The sequence below is a fragment of the Pinus tabuliformis genome, chromosome J (genome assembly GCF_031772625.1).
Source record: "Pinus tabuliformis cultivar Carrire ecotype Pingquan chromosome J, CPIR1, whole genome shotgun sequence".
In the NCBI taxonomy this organism is placed as follows: domain Eukaryota; kingdom Viridiplantae; phylum Streptophyta; class Pinopsida; order Pinales; family Pinaceae; genus Pinus; species Pinus tabuliformis.
The window spans coordinates 871,689,621-871,712,767 of NC_142295.1; positions in this window are offsets into that span (position 1 = coordinate 871,689,621).

Genomic DNA, 23,147 nt, shown 5'->3' on the forward strand with positions numbered 1-23,147 from the left:
TTATGCTGTGAATAAATTCCGACATTACATAACTGGTTATGAGGTCTTTGTACATACTGATCATTCGGCCATTAGACATTTAATGAATAAACCAATAACTAGTGGCAGAGTTACCAGATGGTTACTATTGTTACAGGAATTTAACATCACAGTGTTAGATAGACCAGGCAAAGAGAACCAGGTGGCAGATTTTCTCTCTAGACTGCAAAATCCAGGTGAGGTTGTTCCAGTTGAAGATTCTTTTCCAGATGAAAACTTATTTGCAATTTCCATAGTAACTCCTTGGTATGCTGATTTGGCCAATTATTTGTCTACAGGAAGGACACCTCCACACTTTACTGCAAAGGAAAGGAAGAGACTAGTCAAACAAAGTGCTAGATATTCATGGCTTAATGGCGATTTATTTTAAACTGGTTATGATATGATTATTAGAAGATGTGTAAGAAATGATGAGGTAATTGATATTTTAAAATCTTGCCATGATGAACCGTGTGGTGGGCATTTTGCAGCGAAGCAGACAGCATTCAAAGTTCTTACTCTTGGATACTACTGGCCATCCATTTTCAAGGATGCCAAGAAGTATGTAAAGAGTTGTGACAGCTGCCAAAGAATGGGCAGGCCAACAGCTACCGATGAGATGCCCCTTCAGCCCCAAGTTCACTTAGAGCCATTTGACAAATGGGCTCTAGACTTTATAGGACCCATTAACCCAACCTCCAATGGTAAGAAGTACATCTTAGTATGTACTGATTACGTCACAAAGTGGGCTGAAGCAAAAGCACTGGTTAGAGCAACCAAACACACAGTAGTAAATTTCCTTTTTGAAGAGATTTTTGTGAGGTATGGAGTACCAAGGGAAATTGTGACTGATCAAGGTACTCAATTCACCTCAAAGCTAGTGAAGGACATCACAGACAAATACCAAATCAAGCATAGGAAAAGTACCCCTTACCATCCACAGGCCAATGGGCAGGTGGAATCAACAAACAAAACCTTGGAAGGCATCATTACTAAAACTGTTGCAATGAACAGGAAAAATTGGGAAGAGAAGCTCAAAGATGCACTCTGGGCTTACAGGATTACCTGGAAAGATACTACAGGATTTACACCATATCAGTTGGTGTACAGCAAAGAGGTAATGCTTCCTATTGAGTTCCAAATACATACTTTTAAACTGGCTGTAGATTTACAAATTGATTTGGACCAAGCACAAAAAGAAAGAATTCAGCAGTTGAACCAGCTGGATGAGATGAGGCAGCAAGCAGAGGAAACCACAATCCTCATGCAAAAACAAAGGAAGCAGTGGCATGATGCACATATTAAGAAGAAGCAGTTCAAGGAAGGTGACTGGGCTTTACTTTTTGACTCTAAATTCAGAGATCATAAAGCCAAGTTCACCACCCATTGGATGGGCCCATACCAAATTGTTCAGGCTTATGACAATGGTTCAGTCAAGCTCAAAACTATTGATGGAGAAGGTCACTCCTTTACTGTCAATGGTCATCGCCTGAAACTATACACCAAGCCCATCAACAAGCAAGATTTTCTCCATACACTATCTCAGCAAAGAGAGGTTGAGATACTGCAGCCCTCAGCTGCAGTATCAAAAAGAAAAAAAAATAAATAAATAAATTTTTTTTTTTTTTTTTTTTTTATATAAAACAAAAACTAAAAAAAATATATAAAAAAAAATAAAATAAAAAAAATAATGGGTTAGATGTGAAAACCAGCCTCTGGCACACTCTAACCCCGAATTCCTACTTGAAAACCAATTCGTTGGAGGGTAAGAATTCTCTTTCTTTTGTTCACTGTTTGATTTATCAGTTGAATCATGACTTGAGGACAAGTCAAAATTTTAGTCGGGGAGAGAGGCATCAGCATTTTGTTCTTTTATCTCTCCATTGTAAATTCTTAAAGATTTCTTATCCTATATCTTCACTGTAAATTTCCAAAGCAGCTTGTTCCAGCATTCCAGACTTCAATAAATAAGCTGTTTTGTCATTGTTTTATCTCAGAGGGACCTGGTTATAAACATTATGCAGGGGGACCTGTTCTGTCCAGACATCTATGCTACCAACACCAGCAGTAAGGGGACCTGTTAAAGAGATTGACACCAAGGGCTACTTCAACAAAGTTTCATCAAGTTTCTACAAGGATTTGGGCACCAAGATTCCATCAAATGCCCAAGCTCAATGAACCTGTATACATACAAGGACCTGCATGAACATTTTCAATCTTTCTCAAGGGACCTGTTACATCTTCAAATTTTTCTCAAAGGACCTGTGCATTCAATCTTTCTTAGAGGACCTGTTACAACAAGCAAAAGAACAGTCAAAAGGGACTAGTCCTACTCAGCATGTCAATACAACAACAACCAACAAAAGAGTAATATGTTTCTTATTCTTAAACATTTAATTTCTTAGATTGATTTTTAATGTAAATTTGATGACTGTGAACTGTTATGATCGATTTCAAGGACACCTACATTTCCTATCATCCCTTATTCCACCGATTCTCATCATTTCTCATACTTCAACCTATTCATACTTCTAAACCCATTACCAACACATCAACCTTGTCATGCTAAATACATCCTACAGCCATACCAACATCCTCCATCTGACCGAATGCCAACTGAAATAGGACACGTGGCGGATTGTGTTTTTAAATACAAGGGAAAGAAACAAATGTAAAGTGACCTATTCATTGTATTCCACACGGCCAAATCATGACTCCACCACCCAACGTACCCAATGATTCAAGGGATTCCCCGAAATCATACCCAGCATTATATATATATGCTCCCAGCGCTCTTGCGGTGACATCTATGTAAGCGTACAACACTCCTATGTTCTAAAAAAATGAATACGCTGTGAGTAAGTACAGTTGGTTATCCCACCATCATTTTCGCATTTGATCCCTGTAACTTTCAAAGTAGAATCAGAAGCAGTGAGCGCCGAAAGAAGTATTATCATTTGGGTTCGACTTACACAGTGGGGATTGGAAGCAGTGAGCGCCGAAAGAGGAAAATATAACCACTCTGTTTCGACTTCCACCACAGTCATAAGACAATCGACCGACCGAGCATCATACTGAAGATTAAGGGAAGCGATACACCAGGTAACAAATTTGAAATTTCTTTGTTGAAATTGTAGAAACATAAACAGAGAAGGGTTAGAGCACGACCCTCTGCCACTATGACTAATAGGGTTGAGGCGAGTGTGTTCGACAGTTCACAATATCATGAAGATTGCATTGAAATTCTCAGAGAGATACAGTGGTTACCATTTTTAGAGAAATTTCATGGAAGTAATGAGGAGGTTACCAAGCAATTTGCTTTCACATTCAATGGAGAAAAAGCCCTGATAGGTAACTTCTCATTCAGGGTTTCAGAGGATACTATAGCTCAGGCAATAGGGATTAGTCCAGAAGGGGAGAAGTATTTTAAAACAAAACAATTTAAAGAGAAATCATGGACGCAGTTTATGTCTAGATCCAAAGTCTCATCAGTTAACTGGAAGAAGGGTGTTCCAAGAAGTTGGTTGATGCATCCCTAGGATGAGATGGTCTACATCCTTCAAAAATTCATAACCTGTGAAGGCCGTTACAGTATTGTCTATCTATACCATATTAAACTACTGCTCCACTTGAAGAAACAATGTGTTATCAGTCTACCATATTTTCTATTACAAAGCTTAACCAAGATGTCCAAGACTATCCAGAAGCAGAAGGGGAATGAAGACAAGAGCCTATATCACTTTGGCTTAATTAAAATTCTTATTGAGCATGAATTGCAGAGAAAAGGGAAACTGTGGAAAGAATTCCTAGCTGCTAATCAAATTAGAGATGAGGAAGATAAAGAAGAAGTGCAAGAGGACTCAGGGTTCATGAAGGATATTGATGAAGAAATCCCAGTATCCAAAGCCAGCAAGGCACCTCTACCTGTGGGCAGCATAAGGACCAGGAACATGAGAAAAGAAGATGCTAAGAGGGCCGAACAAGATAAAATTTTCACCACTTACTCACGAAGAACAAGGAGGACACCAAAAGCCCAGTTACAAGAAGACCAGCTTGAATCCAATGCACCTGCACAAATGGATGTTGAGAGTGGTGACCACTCACTACCAGGACCAGAAGTTGATATAGAGGTAGAAAGCAATAACAAGCAGGAAAAATGTTCACCACCTCCCATTAAGAGACAGAAGAAATTGGAGAAACAAATTGAAGAATTAAAGGAAGAGCTCATGGAGGCTAATATGCTAGAAAAAGTTATCAAGAGAGAAAATGAAATGCTCTGGGCGCAGAGTAAAGAAACTCAGAAGAATGATGAAAAGTTAAGGGAGAGAATCACTAAACTAGAGGCTGAGCAAACGGAGATTTCTAACTGGGCCACTAAGTGGTACAATCAAAAGAAGACCCTAAAAGAAAAATACAAAAGGTTAAAGCAGGAGCTCAAGGGTCAGAAAGATAACCAGGTGAAAAAGAATGTGGACACATTGCTCAAGGTAGCAGAGATCCAGGCAGGGACAGAGTTCAAGGGAAGCACTTCGGGGATAGCATGAGGACATGCTAATTCCTTAAGTCGGGGAGAGATGTTGGTATCATCCCATGACCCCCTTTTTCCTCCTAAAACATATCATTTGCCCATTCCTTTTCATCATATATCTCTTAGAATCCTTGAAAATTGATTAGTTAATAGTCCTATAGTTATTAAAATGCATTGAAATTGATTTAGGAAGTTTATGTTAAAGAACTAGAAGTTTTTGGTGAAATGGTTACAGGAAGTTCCAACATCCTGTAATTAGCTCATTGTTTGACATGTGGCACAACAACTAGGCTAGAGCGAAAGACATGGATGAAAAGTAGAATGTCCAAGCATGGACAAACACCTATCCTACAGCAGAATCGACCCTCCTACATGCGCGGTCAACACAGGTCAAAGCATGGCATACTGGCGACAAAGGCAGCAACAACAGCGCATTCTAATTTGATTTGGTTTTTGTTCTTTTTGAAATCAGTTAGGATAGAAACATTTTGAAAATCTCGATGTAGTAAAAGCGGCAACAGCCATATTCCGAATGTACATTCATTTTCGAAATGACATGGTTGTAATAGACATATGTAAATACAGTCCGAGTAATGAAGGCATGGTTAATCGTTGTATCATTCTGAAACAGAGTTTTTGAACTTAATACTAAGAATCCAGTTACAGTTACGACTCGTGTCTTGTGCATTGATTTGATAGTCGGTTGAATATAGTCCAGTATACCTCTGGAACGCGGACGGGCCCTGCGTTAAATCGGTATACTGTCCTTTTCATTTTATTTGCACTTAGGGTATTATATGGTTTGCACAGTAGTTACAATTGGTTTCCGATTTCAATAGCTCTTGATTTCAATTGAATGTATATGGTTTGCGTTTATGGTAATGCTTGAACAGTCATCGCTGAGATCTTGAAGCGCGTCCTGTAAGGGATTCGATCCCTGTGTATGTCCTTTAAAAGCAATGTCATGAACTTTATTTTCATTTCAAAATCCATTTATGATCTCTGTATATTTTTACCTTGTGTAAATATTAGTGAATGCTGGGTGTTTGCTGAATAGGGGTTTTATGTGTGATGTCTCTGTAAGGAGATCGAAAACTTGGTTTGCAGTGATACACAGTGTTTAGGTTCAATATTTAATTTGGTAAAAGCATTTAGTGATAGTATTGTAATCAGGTATGTTAACAGAGTGACCTGAGTGTTTGCATGATAGGTAACATACCCCAATCTTCCGTAAAGGAGTACTGTGACTTACATCATAACCACTTAGCCAACAATCCTTTATGTCTATATACTTTAGACGCATGCCTCTAAGCTTACGCATCCTGGTCGATAATAAATATAGTCTAGTCTAGTACCCTAGCTAGAACACTACAAAAACCCACTATTGTTATTGTTGTGCCCTTATGTTATTACTGTTATGTCGGCTTGATTATATTGTGACCCCTTAGACTCCTATATATAGAAGAGAGGTTTAGTCATTTGTATCATCCAAGAATTATTCATTTGTGTAATTTAAAGGAGGTTGCTCCCTCGAAGAGGCTAAATTCTAAGGCGTTGATCTATCTTTTCTATCTTTTTGTGAGCTGGTTTCCTAACATTTGGTATCAAAGCTTTGGATTCTAGGGTTTTGCTGCTCCGAACAGGTCATCGTGGAATTTTTGCTATAAATGTTTTTATGCAACGTTTCAGAAGCTAAAGAAAAAACCCATTTGAGCTAAAATCGTTCTGAACTTCGGGTCCAAATTTCAGAGCTTGTCTTGCTATATTTTTGGAGATATGATCTGCGGAAGTTAGGGTTTTTTTTTTTTTAGTTGAGCATCATATTGAAGTTTCGTAAGAAGTTTCAAAAAGAGGACGGCCTTTAGTTTTTTGTATATCAGTTTCAGGTACTAAGGTCGAAACAGTGACACATGGCACTTCGTACAAGTTCGCTCTACTGAACTAGTCTATAATCAGGTCACCGTGGGAGATTTGGCATAACTCTTCCTTGGAGAATCCAATCTTGATCAGACTTGCGGGGTTAGAAAGAGGACTGAAAGGGCTACTGCAGGACACGATTTCAGATATTTGAGATCTGCAGTTACAGAGATACAACAAATTCAATATCGAGCTCTTACAAAGTAAAAAAAAGGTGTGTAGTTTTTTTTAAATTTTGCATAAGATTGGTTTGAAAAATTAGTTTGAAAGAATTCAAAGGGAATAGTGAAGAATTATTAGCATTAATTGATGCCACGAAGAAAGAAAATGGAAACACCTAGTAAGAAACCTGAAATATCTAGCATGACTCGTGAAGAAGAGGAAGAAATGCAACATGATATATCAAAATTACAAGACCAAGTACAACAAATTTCACTCTCACAAAAGGTAACTGAAGCCAAGATGAATGGCGTGGAAGCTAATATGAATGGCATGCAAGTTAAGATGGATGGCATGGAAGCTAAGATGGATGGCATGGAAGCTAATATGAATGGCATGCAAGTTAAGATGGATGGCGTGGAAGCTAAGATGAATGGCATGGACGCTAAAATGAATGGCATGGATGCTAAGATATAAGAATTGAAGATAAATTTGAATAAGTTGCTACAAGAAATGGTTACTAATGGTGAAAAGGTAGTAAAGGAAACTCATGATGAGAATAAAAGAAATGTTAATCATGATTTCATAGATTTTAATGTTGGATTGAAGACCCACCATGTTCCAAAAATCGATATGAGGAAGTTTGATGGCAAGGATCCCAGAACATGGATACTACAGATGGAGCAATTTTTCGATCTCCATAATGTGCAAAACACACAAAAGGTACGTATTGCAACTTTATATTTGGAACCAAATCAGTTTGTATGGTATCAATGGCTTTGCTCTCGTAAACAAATTGTCACTTGGGCAATTTTTACGGAAGAAATGATAGCACATTATGAGGATACAAAAAGCAACACTTTTTTTAGCCAATTGATAAATCTCAAACAAAAGGGTTCAATGATGGAGCACATTGAGGACTTCCAAAAATTGAACATAAGGGTAAAAGATATTCTAGAGGAGCATAGGATTGATGTGTTCATATGGACTTTAAAGGATAATATCCATTATGAGGTTCGCCTTTGGGAACCTGATCCATTGGAGAAGGCATTCAGGTTAGCAAGAAAAATGGAAAGCAAAATTATGGAAACCAGAAAGCCTACCACTCACAACTATAAATATGGAAGTGTTGCTGCCCCTGGCCTTCCACAACATACAAGGTTGACAGCACAACGATTGGAAGAAAAAAGAGCAAAAGGGCTTTGTGACATTTGTGATAGCAAATACACTAAAGGTCATAAGTGTGTTGAGAAGAAATTATTCTACATAGATTGTGAAGAGGAGGAAGAAAATGAACAACAAATGTCAAAAGAAGAGGATATACTCCAAGAACAAACCCTAGATAAAGAAGAAATGAATCCGACCATATCTTGTAATGCATTGGCTGGAATTACCACTCCTCAAACTATCAAGATAGAAGGACATATCAAGAAGAAAAAGGTAATAGTGTTGATTGATTCGGGAAATTACCCATAATTTTATTCATTGTAAGATAGCCAAGGAATTGAATTTCTTCTTATATCTAGCACCAGAGTGTCAAGTGATGGTTGCAAGTGGAGGAACCATAAATTGCTCTAGAAAGTGCCATAATATCAAGCTATCCATGGGAGAATATGTATTGAATAGCTCAATGCTTTCCATTCCAATGGGTGGTGCTGATGTTGTACTAGGAGTCCAATGGCTACAATAGCTTTTAATTTCAATAACTTTTCATGAAATTCTGTGAGGAAGGAAAGGAAGTTGAATTAAGGGGTATTGCATGGAAACCGGGAAATATAATCAACTCTAACGGTATGACAAAGCTTCTAAAGAAGGAACAATGAGGCATGATTGCACAATTATGTTTGCTAGAGGTTCCCACATTGAAATAATCTATTTCTCCAGATCTCCAAAAAGTCTTGGACAATCATTCCAAGGTATTTGAGACTCCCAAAGGCCTCCCACCTATTCTTGATCATGATCATGCTATTCATTTGATTCCAGGAAGTGTTCCTCCAAACATCAGGCCGTACAAATATCCCTATGCTGAAAAGAGTGAAATTGAACGTATGGTTGCAGAAATGCTAGAGGCTGGTATAATTCAACCTAGTCAAAGTTCCTTCTCTGCTCCAGTAGTATTGGTGCACAAGAAGGATGGATCATGGCGCATGTGTTCGGATTATAGTGATCTCAACAAGCTCATTATTAAAGATAAATTTCCTATTCCTGTCATTGATGAATTGCATGGATCAATTTACTTCACCAAGTTGGATCTTCGTTCAGGATATCATCAAATCAGAATGAAGACTGAAGACATTCTGAAAACAACATTTAGAACTCATGAGGGTCATTATGAATTTTTGGTCATGCCTTTTGGCCTTACCAATGCACCTTCTACATTTCAAGGTTTGATGAATTCCATTTTCAAACCCTTCCTTAGAAAATTTGTGTTAGTATTTTTTGATGATATACTAATCTACAACAAGTCTTGGAAGGATCATGTTGAACATGTTGACAAGGTGCTCAAACTATTGGAGGAGAAACAATTATATGCAAAAAGCTCCAAATGTTTCTTTGGAGTACAAGAGGTGGAATATCTAGGTTATATTGTATCTCATGAAGGTGTTAAGGTAGACCCTAGCAACATTAAAGCCATTAAGGAATGGAAAATCTCCACATCCATAAAGCATCTGCGAGGATTTCTCGGGTTGACAGGGTATTATCACAAGTTTGTTAAGAATTATGGGAGAATAGCAGCACCTCTAACAACATTATTGAAGAAAGATGCATTTTCATGGACTCCAAAAGCAACAAAGGCTTTCGAACATCTTAAAGGGGCAATGTGCCAAGCACCGGTCTTAGCTACGCTGGACTTCACAAAAACCTTTATTGTGGAATGTGATGCTTCAGGAAATGGAATTGGTGCTATTTTAATGCAAGATGAAAGACCCATTGCTTTCAAAAGTCGTCCAATCAAAGGAAAGTATTTACACAAAGCTATTTATGAGAAGGAAATGTTGGCAATACTACATGCACTTAATATATGGCAACCCTACCTAATGGGAAGACACTTCAAGGTAAGAACGGATCATGACAGTCTTAAATACTTTTTAGAACAAAGATTATCTTCTGAAGAGCAACAAAAATGGGTCATAAATATGTTGGGTTATGACTTTGAAATCATCTACAAAAAAGGGAAGCAAAATGTTGTGGCAGATGCACTCTCAAGAAAGGATGAGGATGTGGAAGCATTGTTGTGTGCCATTTCTATTATCCAACCAGATTGGATAAACAAAGTAAGGGATAAATGGAAGAATGACGAATAAGTGTGGACACTCATTCAAAAGTTACAACAAGATCCCAGTACATCTGATACATTTAGCTGGAAAAATGATTCGTTATGGTACAAAGATCGCTTATACCTATCTAAGAATTCCCAACTCAAACAAAAGATTCTTATGGAATTGCACACTTCTCCCTTAGGAGGGCACTTAGGATTTTTAAAAACTTACCAAAGGGTTAAGAAGGATTTTTTTTGGGATGGCCTTAAATCGGATATTCAAAAGTTTGTGGCGGAATGTTTGGTTTGTGAACAAAATAAAGTTGAAACAATTAAGACCCCAGGTCTATTACAACCTTTATCCATTCCAAGCCAACATTGGGAGGAGGTTTCAATGGATTTTATCACAGGTTTACCCAAGTCTGAAGGAAAGAGTGTCATCATGGTGGTAGTTGACAAGCTTACCAAGTATGCACACTTTTGTGCATTATCGCATCCATTTAAAGCCAATATAGTTTCTACTGCATTTATGGAAACAATTCAAAAGCTACATGGAAACCCAAAGATTATTGTAAGCAACAGAGATCCCATTTTCACTGGAAATTTTTGGACATAATTATTTTCTTGTCTCGGTACTCATTTAGCTCATAGCTCATCTTATCATCCTCAATCTGATGGGAAAATTGAGATAGTAAACAAATGTTTGGAAGGATATCTTCGTTGCTTTGTATTTGATAAACAAACACAATGGGTCAAATGGTTGCCTCTGGCTGAATGGTGGTATAACACTTCCTTCCATACTGCAGCAAAAATGACCCCATTTATGGCACTTTATGGATATCATCCACCATCCATCACATCATATTTAAGAGAAAATTATAAGGTTCAAGCAGTGGAACATCACATCGAGCATCAACAAAAAGTTCTCCAACTCTTAAAGGATAACCTCATGTTGGCGCAAAATAGAATGAAATAATAGGCAGATCAACATCGCAGTGAAAGAAGTTTTGATGTAGGTGACTGGGTATTCCTACGGCTACATCCATATAAAAAAATGTCCCTCAAGCAAGCTAAGAAGGATATAAATTATCACCAAAGTATTATGGTCCGTACAAGGTGTTGCAAAAGATTGGTACTATGGCATACAAATTGGAGCTTCCTGCAACTTGTTGAGTGCACCCAGTTTTCCATCTTTCATGTTTAAAGAAGGTTATAGGTGACAAGCTCCCAGTTCAAACAATATTGCCAAAGCTTGATGAGGAAGGAAAAATCATATTAGAATCGGAAGCAGTCACAGAAACAAGAACTCGACAGCTACGAAATCAATCAATTTCGAAGTATCTCATCAAGTGGAAGAACTTATCCGCTGAAGATTCCACATGGGAGGATGAGAATTTTATACAGAAGCATCCAGAACTACTCAAGCGTTGAGGACAACTCTTTTCAGAAGGAGAGGGGCATGTTAGGTCCCTATAATACTAGTGATTCCCCCATTACTATTGTCATTCTATCCCTTATTGTTATTATTGTGCCCCTATTGTCTCCATATTGTTATTAGTGTGCCCCATAGAAACCCACTATTGTTATTATTGTGCCCTTATGTTATTACTGTTATGTGGGCTTGATTATATCATGACCCCTTAGACTCCTATATATAGAAGGGAGGTTTAGTCATTTGTATCATCCAAGAATTGTTCATTTGTGTAATGTAAAGGAGGTTTCCCCCTCGAAGGGGCTGAATTCTAAGGTGTTGATCTATCTTTTCTATCTTTTTGTGAGTTGGTTTCCTAAAAAGTACCCTATCCTCTAATAAGGGGAGAATAACGCCCCATACCTCCTGAGAAAAAATACAAATGAACACCAACACGTGGTCTATTGTTTCCCCTTCACATTTGCATAGAGTGCAAATTCCAGGACCCTACCTTGCCCTATTTTGTAGAACCTCTCACGTCAAAACATTATTCGTTAGGGCCAACCACATAAAAATCATGGATTTCATTGAAGATTTAACTTTCCAAATATTCCCCACCACCAAGCTACTACTATTGCTTCATCATCAAAGATAGCCTTGTACCGCAAGCTAGTTGTCAACAGTCATATGGCAAGATCATTGGACCATACAACTTTCTTGTGTGAAGAAGACATGGAGACAACTCTTTGCTCCTAAATGCAACCAATGTTGAGTTTAAAAAAAAAAATTTGCTTGATTTTGTACTGAGCAACAACAAAATATACAGAATTTCCTTGTGACAGAGTTTCTAAGATGGAATCTTCATCTACAAACATTTACCTATCAGGATGAGAAAAACTAGATTTTTCAAATATAACCAAAATAAGTTGAACAAATTTAACTTTTGTTGCATATGTTGTATGGATAAGTGCTCTTGCAACCATTGTAAGTTATAATTGTAAAATCAAGGTAGATCTTCAAAACAAAAAGGGCATTGGGAAACCAATACAAGGATCCACAACAAGATCATAATATATTCTAAGTGCAAACCCAAGTAAAAATATCTGTGCAAAGTCATAGATTCAAAATTCATGTTAATTATCAAGTTGTACGACGTGGGTCCATAGCTTTTCAAAGATAAATATTTCTTCATTACATGATCTATTAGAAGATTAGAAGTTACAGTTATGTGGGTAATATATTATATCATATGTCATTGTACATGGAGCAGTTAGAAATCAGTCTACTGCCATAGACTGAAATGGAGTACAACCATATTACAAGGCCTATGGTACCAAGTGCAACATCTAGTTTAATCACAGTAATATTCATTAGCTTGTAGCAATCTTCTTCTGGAAAGAAACTAAAAGAGCTTTATTCCGCTTTGGATTTCAAATGATTGTTAAAGGATCAAGTGGTGGCTGCAATGAACAACTCAAACTAGGTGACCTCAGAATAAAATAATTTAGTATTTCGAAGACAAAATAACATTACTGATGTATCTCTAAATTCCATGAAAACAGAACAATTTGATGGATTGAAATGATGTTAGGAGATTAGTAAAGAGTATCAAATTAAGTGATGTTATGGCCATACCATTGTATCTGTTGACGCTTCGAGCAAAGAGACTCGGCAACAACAAGAACATTGAGTGCCATCCAAGCATTGGTCATATGAGACAATGTAGTCCTTGTGGTTTGTAGAAAGTCTTCTCACTCTAACATTGGGCTCTTCAAACCAACTCTACACGAGGTCATTAAAAATGTAAAAAATCAGCAAGACACAAATTTGGTAGTAAATATGACCAAAATAAGAACTAGTTCAAACAATTTTCGCAATCCTGCTTTTGAAACCAACATTCTAATATCCTTAGCATTATGATCAGTTGTCTCTGTTTTTCCCAGGTCAGCGAACTCAGCTCCACCTTGGCATCAAAAGTGTAATTGAATAGAAGGAATGTCAGTCTCATGCCAATAGGTCTCCTACGATGAATGTGTAGGGACCTAGTACATAAACCATTTTTCTCTTTGCTTAGCCACCCAGGACGTATTTCCCTTTCCAAATATCAATATTCTTTTCCAAGAAAATATAAAATAAGAATAATATTTTAGTATATTCTAAAAGGTGAAGATTCTGAAATCATGCCACAAAGTGAAAGGAAATCAAATATCTTTCCTCAAACCACCAAATATATAAAGAAAATGATAATAATTATAAAAATAAAACTAGATCTATCAATTTACACATGAAATGAGTCAAGGGACTAAAAAAATCTGACCAAAACAAACCAAAAATTTCAAACTTGAAAAAATCCTCTAAACAAGCAACAAACAAACTGCTAAAATTTTATAAGATATTAGAGCTAGGCATCAACGCAATTTCATGTAGTTGAATAAGCCCATTGTTGCTTAGCGTTAGACTTCTTAAATTAGTTATTTATCATTTAATACTAGGACACCATCTATGTGAAAAGCAATAGGTCCCAGCTTCATCAAATCTGACTTCATTTCCAATCAAAGATCAAATCCAAAGGACGCTAACTCGTTACTCTAGGATGGTGCTAAAGTTAAATACACAAAAGAAAATAAGAAAAGATATGATAAAAAATAGACCTGCAAGATTGTATTGGTCGAGTGTGACAGGGACACCAATAAATGAGACTAGAGAGATTTATAGAATGTGGTAGTTACTAGTGTGTGTCTATTGTGCAATTAGTGGTATGGTGGAGAGACCTACCAAGAAGGGACGCTAGTCTCGAGAAAGTATAGTAGGGAGATCCATAGAGAATTTATGTAAAAGGAAGATGAGAAGTGTTGTCTTCAAGTTGGGTTATGTTATGGTAGAATTTTGTTGCTGATAAGTGGTAAAAAAACACTTAGATCAATAGGTAAAAAGTAAATTCGGGGCATCAGTTGTACTGACTCATGTTATCTCATCCCTTAATGGTCATAAGGACATGTGGGGACTTGAACAACTTAGTACCTGAAAGACTTGAAAGCATGGCTGACAAATGACTGACAAGACTATACAAAAGAATGTTGGTCTCATGTCAATAGGTCTCCTACGATGAATGCGCAAAAACCTAGTACATAAACCATTTTTCTCTTTGCTTAGCTACCCATGGCTCATTTCCCTTTCCAAATATCAATAATTATTTTCCAAGAAAATATAAAATAAGCATAGTAGTCTACAAAGTCATGCCACAAAGTGAAAGGAAATAAAAACAACTTTCTTCAAACCAAAAAATATATAAAGAAAACAATAATAATTATAAAACTAGATCTATGAATCTAAGCATGAAGTAAGAACTAAAATAATTTAAGGGACTAACATAATATTTGACCAAAACAAAACTCAAAACTCAATAAAATGCCCCAAACACAAGCAACATATAAACCATTAAAATTTTCCAAGATATCAAAGTTAGACATCAAGGTAGTTTCATGTACTTGAATGAGCCCATTGATGCTTTGCGTTAGTCTTGTTAAATTAGTTATTTATCATTTAATAATAGTCAGACACTATCTATGTGAAAAGAAATAGGTCCCAACCTCATCAAATCCAGCTTTATTTCCTGTCACAGATAAGAAACAAACAATGTAATGATTAAATATGAAACATCAATCTTAAAATAACACACATCAAAGTAATGTTGATGTAATGTTACAATGAAAAATACAAATATAGAACCTATTTTTACCTGAATTTGACATATAGTAATCTTGCATGATCAATGGAACATGTATACCAAAATAAGAGTCCTAGGGTATTTCAATTTCCCAGTTCTCATCTTGGTCCTCATTTTCTAAATTGTGAACATGATCTTCTCTAAATGAACTGTCATTATGAGCCTCCAAAACATTATGTTCTATATCAAGTTCATTAGAGAAATTTGTTATATTGTTTTCTCCCCTTCTATCATAATCTAATCGCCAAAGAGTTAGTGCTCTTTCATATGGAAAATTGTCAATGCCATACTTTGTTACATATAATCTTAAACATGTATCCACATGTTTATCAAGCTTGTTCCTCAACTTTGACTTCAAGAATGATAATGCACTAAACATTCTCTCATCCTCCATTAATCCCAAAATCACGGTTCGACACAAATCTGCTAATTTGAAATATTCTGATATGTTTTCTTGCAGGTATTGGCTAGCACTTAAAGTAGACTCCCATAATCTTATTATAGCACCATTTTCATTAGGATTCTCCAAGAAAGGATATTGCTTCCACATTGTTTCAGCAAAGCATCCACCTTGTTGATACAGTTTTGATGAATCTAAAATACCTTCAATTTGTTCTCCATGTATCGAGACTTTCTTGCAAAAATGGTCTACTAAACATTTTAATCTTTTTTGAAAATAAGATTTTAAAGTTTTTGGACATTGACAATTGTTCCAATATTGAGGGTATACCACACACATGGCCTCCAACAATTCATCTCAAGGAAATCGTTCTCTTAACTCTAATGATAGTGATCTTGCAATTTCTATCAAATTTTGTCTCACTGAAATCAGAATATTATCAAATTGGTCTCTTGACACGAGGCAATCTTTAGTGATTCGTCCTGTCTTATTAAGTATAATGAAAGGGAACCATATACCCACGCACTATGATACATAGTATCCCTTTTTCATCAAACGCCAACCTTTTTTCCAGTATTTTCTATATTGATGATCTTAGTCCAACTTTTAAACTCTGGACCAGTAAAAGAGTCTGGCATCATATACAAATTATCCAATGCAAGACATGCTAAATTTCTTGCATTTGTGTATTCTGTAATATATATTGTGCGATTCTGAGACATTTTCATGAGAACATTCATTTCATGTAGCATAGGAAGAATTCCAGCTAATGTCAATAATGTCTCTATATTAGTTAGTCGAGAAAGAATATCTTGAGCTTTGTCTACATTGTAGCAGTTTTCATACATCAACCCTACCAAAGATTTGAACTCACTAAATAGTCTTTGAGCTGGTCCATTTAATGAGATTCATTTTGTATCAACATCTTTTAGTAGTTTTTTTTTCCATCCGTAACACTATCTGAAAATTGTTGAAACTATAAGTATTGTTTGGGACTACGAGAAAAGTATGCATGAGTCTCACGTACAAGATCTTCAACTTTTGAAACTGATGGAAACTTGCTTACTATTTTAAATGCAAGATTCATCCTATGAGCCATACAATGAATATTAAGCATATATGGTGAAGTTGATAGTTGTAGCCTAACACAAAGGCCATTCCTTTGTCCTTGCATTACCGATGCTCCATATGCTCCAACACATACCAACTTTTTTGCAATCATTAAATGATCCATACCACTTTCCTTCAAACTATTAAGAACAAGTTCATAAATATTTTCAGTTGTAGAAGTCTCTCTCATCTTTTTAATCCCAAGTAGATAGGAATGCCTAATATGGTCATTAACCATATAAATGCTCATGCAAATCCATGAAGTATTATCTATAGCCGTAACCTCATCCAAAGACAATGCCAAAAACCTAGCATTTGCAATCTTCTCTTTCAAATCATCCTTTTCTAATTGAGATAGATATCTTGCCCATTCCCAACCACTAGTTACAGACCAATGAGAAGATGGAAAGTTTGACACTTGAAGAAAAGATAGAAATTTCATGTGATCTAGATAATCTGTCATAGGACGACCTTTAGATAAGATGTGAAATACAATGCTCAATTGTATCATCTTGGATAAAAAACTTCTTTCCATCATCTTTTCAAATAGAGATACGATGGTTGCTCCACTTGCCTCAAGTTTCCTCTTCTTAAATATTTCTTATATTCTTCTTCATATTCAATATGTCTACATTCCTCAGAAGATTTCCATCTAACAATATATTTCTCTTTACCATTTACAATTTTATTTTCATACACCTTTCCTGCATGCTTTTGTACTGTATCTAGCTTCATTTGAAATTTCACTACCTTTCGAGTTTTCCAACTACATGCATTACATCTAACTTGTCGGAAAACCTCGTTCTCATTTGTAGGAGGTATTTCTTCAATAAATGGAAAACTTGAGACCCAATTTTCTTGGAATCGTCTCCCTATGGTCCACTGGCCTTTTTTCCTTTTCCGCGAATGGATTGTGTCACCTTCCAAGGAAAATTATTTAACATTTTCATCACCAATTTATGTTGAAACTGCATTTATCTCACCCTGATCACTTGAGGAACCTATTATTTCATCCATCATATGGATATCAAATGCATTTCCATAAGAGTTAACCTCTCTCTCAGTAACAAATTGTTCAAAGGAGCTTGAATCATGAAGAGAATGTGTATTTTTGGATGGAGCCTTTTGAAAGTATGATAATACATCCATTTTCCTTGATGGTTTCTTCCCACGATTATCTTTTGACATCTCACTGAATATTCCACAAGTAAAATTTCAAATCGATCTGCAAACCTGCATCAATAGTTTCCAAGAGTTGAGATATGCTTCATATAAATTCACTTGTTCATAGAAAATAGAATTGTACTTTGCAAAAGAATTGTTGAGTCAACATTGAAAGAACATATATCAGAAATTGAATTTTGAGGCAAAATGGAATTTCACAAAAATTATTTAACAATGATAATGGGAAACTATTAAATTTTAAGACATAAAATATAATAATTCATTTGTATAACATTGAAACAACATCATCCTTGCAAGTCTATCTTAGTCCTTTTGGTTTACTAGTTTGGCTTGGGTCAATATCCATGCTAGATATCTATGGATGGGCTTTGAATCATTCCCATTCCATGCAGTCAGTTTTTTGGACAAATTATATTAGAAAAATTAGTGACTCTTTGAATTCTGTGCATAAAATAGAATATTAATCCTCATGGATTTGAATGTAGGCATGATCTAGCATGAAATCCATTGTTAAATGAGTAAATTTCATATGGATTTTTTGTAGAATTCCCTTGTTGTTTTACATTTGTGTAGCCATCTATCATGCTAAGAAGTGGGTGAATCAATGAAATTTGCATGTGTTAAATGGGAATTCTATGTGAGCATTTGTAATTCCATCTACAGTTTGCATTAGAATTTTAATGAATGTTGTTAAACAACCACAAATTTGTTCATAACTGGGAATCTTGACTAGGTCTGGATCTTGACGAAATTCTTGAGATAAGGTGAAGTGGATATCTAGTTACCACTATGGGAGCAAGGTTGGGTGCACCATTTGGGAGTACAAAGTTGAAAAGTTCATCTCCCAAGAGTACAAAATAAAATCTAGATTCTAGACATATAACAACGATAATAAAAACCTTAATCATTGTAGTTGCTAATTTCATAAAAATGCAACATCAAACATATCAGCCACTGACTCACCAGTATGAAGTTGGTGTAAATCAATATGCAGAAAAAGTTACCATATTGCTTGCACATTTCATATTAAGGTTAGGATAATTGATTTTACATCCTTCCAAAGAAGCAGGTCCAACTAGCCCTAATCAGTTGTCACAACTATAGCTATCTAAGGGAGCTTCTATACATTGCAAAGGAAACCTAGCCGCAACATAAAGGAGACATATATCAGTGTAAAGGAGCAGCATGGAAATCCATGTAACAACGCGTTAAATACTGTTGTTCTAAGGCATGGATAAGGTACGTTTGGGAGCAACAGTCACTAGATTAGAAGACAGAGGGAAATGCTGCTAATTAGGATCTTGTTTAGGCTTGTTGAAGGAGTCTACAGCTACAACTAGCTGCTTTGCTAGGCTGCAAGCCATAGCAAGCAACTAAGGTTGTTCCAAGGCAGTATTACAGTTTTCTTTGAGTTCGGATGGCAACATGGATTAGGAGAGACTCTCTTAGGTGGACTAAAGCCCTTGAAGGGCTTAATTATCTAACAGCTTGAATGCAACATGGTGATGGATGCAACATAGTTGAATGCAGCATGGTGATGGATGCATCATGGTGATGGATGCAGCATGGTTGAATGCAGCATGGTGATGGATGCAGCATGGTGATGGAATCACCTTGGAGAATCAGTTGAAGTATGAGGACTGATAAGTGTTCCTTCACCTGAGTTCAAATATGTAGTCCTTGTCATCAAAACTATCATGTCATCTTCATGATGAAAGATTTTTGATGTCTAATCTCTTATTTTGGCAAGACAAAGTGTTGACTTCAAGTGTATTTGTACTATCTCTCTCTCTCTGCTGAACTATTGAAGAATACAATAAGAATTGATCAATGGTTTCCCCACATTGGTGTTTGTCCCTGGCTGGCACCACATTTTGTGTCCTCTTGTCTTGGCTTGTCTTCTGATGTTTATGTTTATATTCTATCTGCACTTTACTATCATGCTAATGTGATTGCTAATCTGAATATTTTCATTGAGCTAATGTGGAAAATTGAAGTAAATTTCTCTAAGCATAGAACATACAAAAATTAAGGCCACCCCACATCTTGCTGTCATATTTTCCTAAGCCGCTCAAACCTCCAAATCTGATAAGGAGAAGTTAGAGTGAAGCCTATATCATGATTATATATGGTTGGTACTCATCAACAGACTGTGAACTATATTATAATATCAACTTCACCTTCTAGGATGTCTAGATTTCAGAAATTGATTTGAGGTACAAGTCATTACCTAGTTCCACATCTCATAATTTTTTAAGCACAATTTTGTCTATTAGAAATTTTGTTTGGAGGTTTTCTATGTGTAATTATGTTTCACAATAGTTAGAGGATGGTCAGATAAGGGACAACGGAATAGGTTTCAGGGGATTCTCGAAGATATCCTCGCAATTTAAGGTTGCAGTACAAGGGATGGAAAAGTCTGGGACACAAGGGACCCCTTCAGAACCCCTTTACTAAATATAGAAATAATATTCGAAACATTAAAATAATATTAAAAAATGCAAATGTGTTGAGTGTAGGCCTCTCTCCTTTGGATTCTCAATTGTTGACAATAGTATCTATTTGCACCACTATCAAGGTATGATTGGTTTCATGTTGTGCCACTAATAAGGTGTTATCAATTTCTTACTACACCAGTTGTATCATGTGACTACCCCTAGATCCTTTTAGAGTCAACCATTTTCGAGGATATTAATATTTTGTGTTGGATAATCCACATCATGAACTTGGAAACTTTTATTAGAATTAAATTCCACTAAGTTGGAGACATGCCCTAGCCTCCTCTATCAATCTATATAAGGAAGGAATACCAAGGGAGAAAGGAGGAAAATTTTAAGATAAGCTTATGTTTGGCATCCTGAGGGAGAAATGAGGAAAATTTTATGATAAAATTATGTTTTCTACAATTGAAAGAAGCTCTTCTACACTAGCCTTCATCGATCAAAGTGTTCATGCTTGTGTGAGAGTCAAGGAGGAGTTAGAGCAAGGGATTAAGAGGAATCTTCAACTAGGAACTCAAGGTAAAATCTTGGTGGTTGTAATGTTTCTCATTTATGAATATAGATCTATATTATTTACCCCTCCATTATCATCTGTGCTTAATATTGTATGCAAATCAATGGTATATATGTTCTTCCTTGTGTAGATTAGGTTAGATCTAGGGGTATTTGACATTCCTCTTGCTTAAGAAGGTTTCAGGTTGGTCTTGTTGTCTTATTATGTGTAGGAAGTAGGTGCTAGTAGTTGGAGTTGAATCTCTAGAGCTACATCAACTAGGATTATACATGGAAAACCATCAGGTGAAAGGTATGGGCCATGTTCTTGTTTATCATAGCTTATGTTAGGATCAATTAGAAGTCTCATTAGAGAGCCCAGTTCATGGAGTTGCACATCAAATATTAGGCATATTAATAGTGTTCCATGTGGATGTGCTCCTCACATTTCCCGCGCTCCAGGGGCAGGGGGGACCTAGAGAAATGTTTCTCCATGCTGCACCTTTGGGGGAACTCGAGAAAATGCATCAGGAAACATTTACCTAGTGTGTGGGACATGTTTCCACAAAAGGTGGGCATATAGGTGCTCCCCCCACTAGCAGGGGATTGCCTGGTCACCCCCAGCCTTGATCTTTTTGTCCAACAACCCTTTAAGATAGAACAAATATAGGGGATAGAGCTTTGAGGAGTTTGTGACTTTGGAAATTAATGGTAACCTTGGTAATTAATGGTAATAGTAAAAGTGATAACCTTGAGAATGCTACTAGAGATTCTATCAATAGGTGGTTTCCTATAACCTTGTTGAGTGTCACCTATAAAATTACCACTTAGGCTATGGCATTGAACGTAAGAGCTGATGCTAAGAAGATTGTGTGTAAGGAGCATATTAGCTTTGTACAAGGGTGCTTTACTCTATATAATGTGATCTTGGCCCAAGAGGCTATGCAATGGGCCAAGGAGATTAGCTAGCAAGCTCTCTCTTTTAAAGATTGACCTCGACAAAACCTCTGATCGAATTTACGAGACATTCATTATTGTCGTGTTGATCTGCATGGGCTTTGCTTCGCAATGTGTAGAGATGGTCAGTACACTATCTTTTTGTGCCTTTGCATTTGTTTTAACAAATAAGGCATTGTCTCCCCATATTCATCTCTTCAAATATACCAAGAAAGAATTCTCCTTGGCACCCAATATTTTATGTGTTGACAACAAAAGCCCTTGGTTATTTGTTGGAATCAACTTGTTTACAAAGGGGATTATGGGAAGTATCTCTCCAAATAATCCTGAGATGGTGAACAATCATTCTATAGATGATTCGCTCCCTTGTGAAAATGGTTGTCTCCAACCTTTAGAAATTACATACCTACACCATGCTTCTGCAGCTCTGATTGAAAATTGAAACAACAAGACAGGAGAAAAAGAACAAGAGCCCAATGTAAGCAAGCTGAATGACTACATCAAAATGTTGTGAAAAAGGAAGAAAAACTATAGCTTCAAGGCTCTGTACTGCACTCAAAAATCTAATTTAGCATAAGAGTGAGGAGATATGTACCATGGAAAATTTGGTGGTTGCTTCACAAATTCAAATGGGCTTGTTTGTTTGTATTCAAGGTGGTTTTGTAGTCACATAAAACTAGAGAGCGTGATTTGGTCCTACAAAACATTTTGGGCGACACTATAAATTTTTTTATTGGGATTCTTTCTTATTCAATTGAAGACTATGTCATGGCAAGGCTCAGTTGAAAGGGCGATGAATTCCATGGATGTTATAGCGATTTGACTAGAGGATAGGAAGGTCTGGGAGACCATGGAAGTGAAATTTATTTTTTATTAATACCTCAAATGTGACCATGCTTATAAATAAAGATGGTTCTAGTGCAAAAGGACAAAAAAACAACAAAAGAAGCAACAACACAAATTTGAGACCCCATGCGCCTCTAGAAAGCAGTTCTACACTACCTCACATCTATTGTAGCTATTGTAAAACTCTCATATATGCTTGAAGATGAGAGGAACATGATCACAACATTATTTTATTTATTCTCTTCCTCTATGAATTTCATGGAAAGTAAAATCGTGACTTTCTTTTGTTATTTGAGCATTATATGGAAGGCTTCATGTAGTTGTTTCACAAGGTGCCATAATTTCTTTTCAAGAGACAATTGTTCAACAAACCCTGATTAATGAATCTAATTGGATCCTATTACAACTAATACTTAAATATATCATTCCAGAAATTCTCCTCCTTCTAGATTGTAAATTCACCATATATTTTCCTAGGACAAGAACCAGTGAGTGATTCCATAAGAAAGGTATTTGAGATGCTAGTTGGAGTGTCTAGAAAGTTTCAGGTATTGGAAGGGTGCTTCCACAATTGAAACAAGGTGGACATGGATGCTTGACCTATTGGAAGACTACTTGAACTTCTTAGAATTTACAT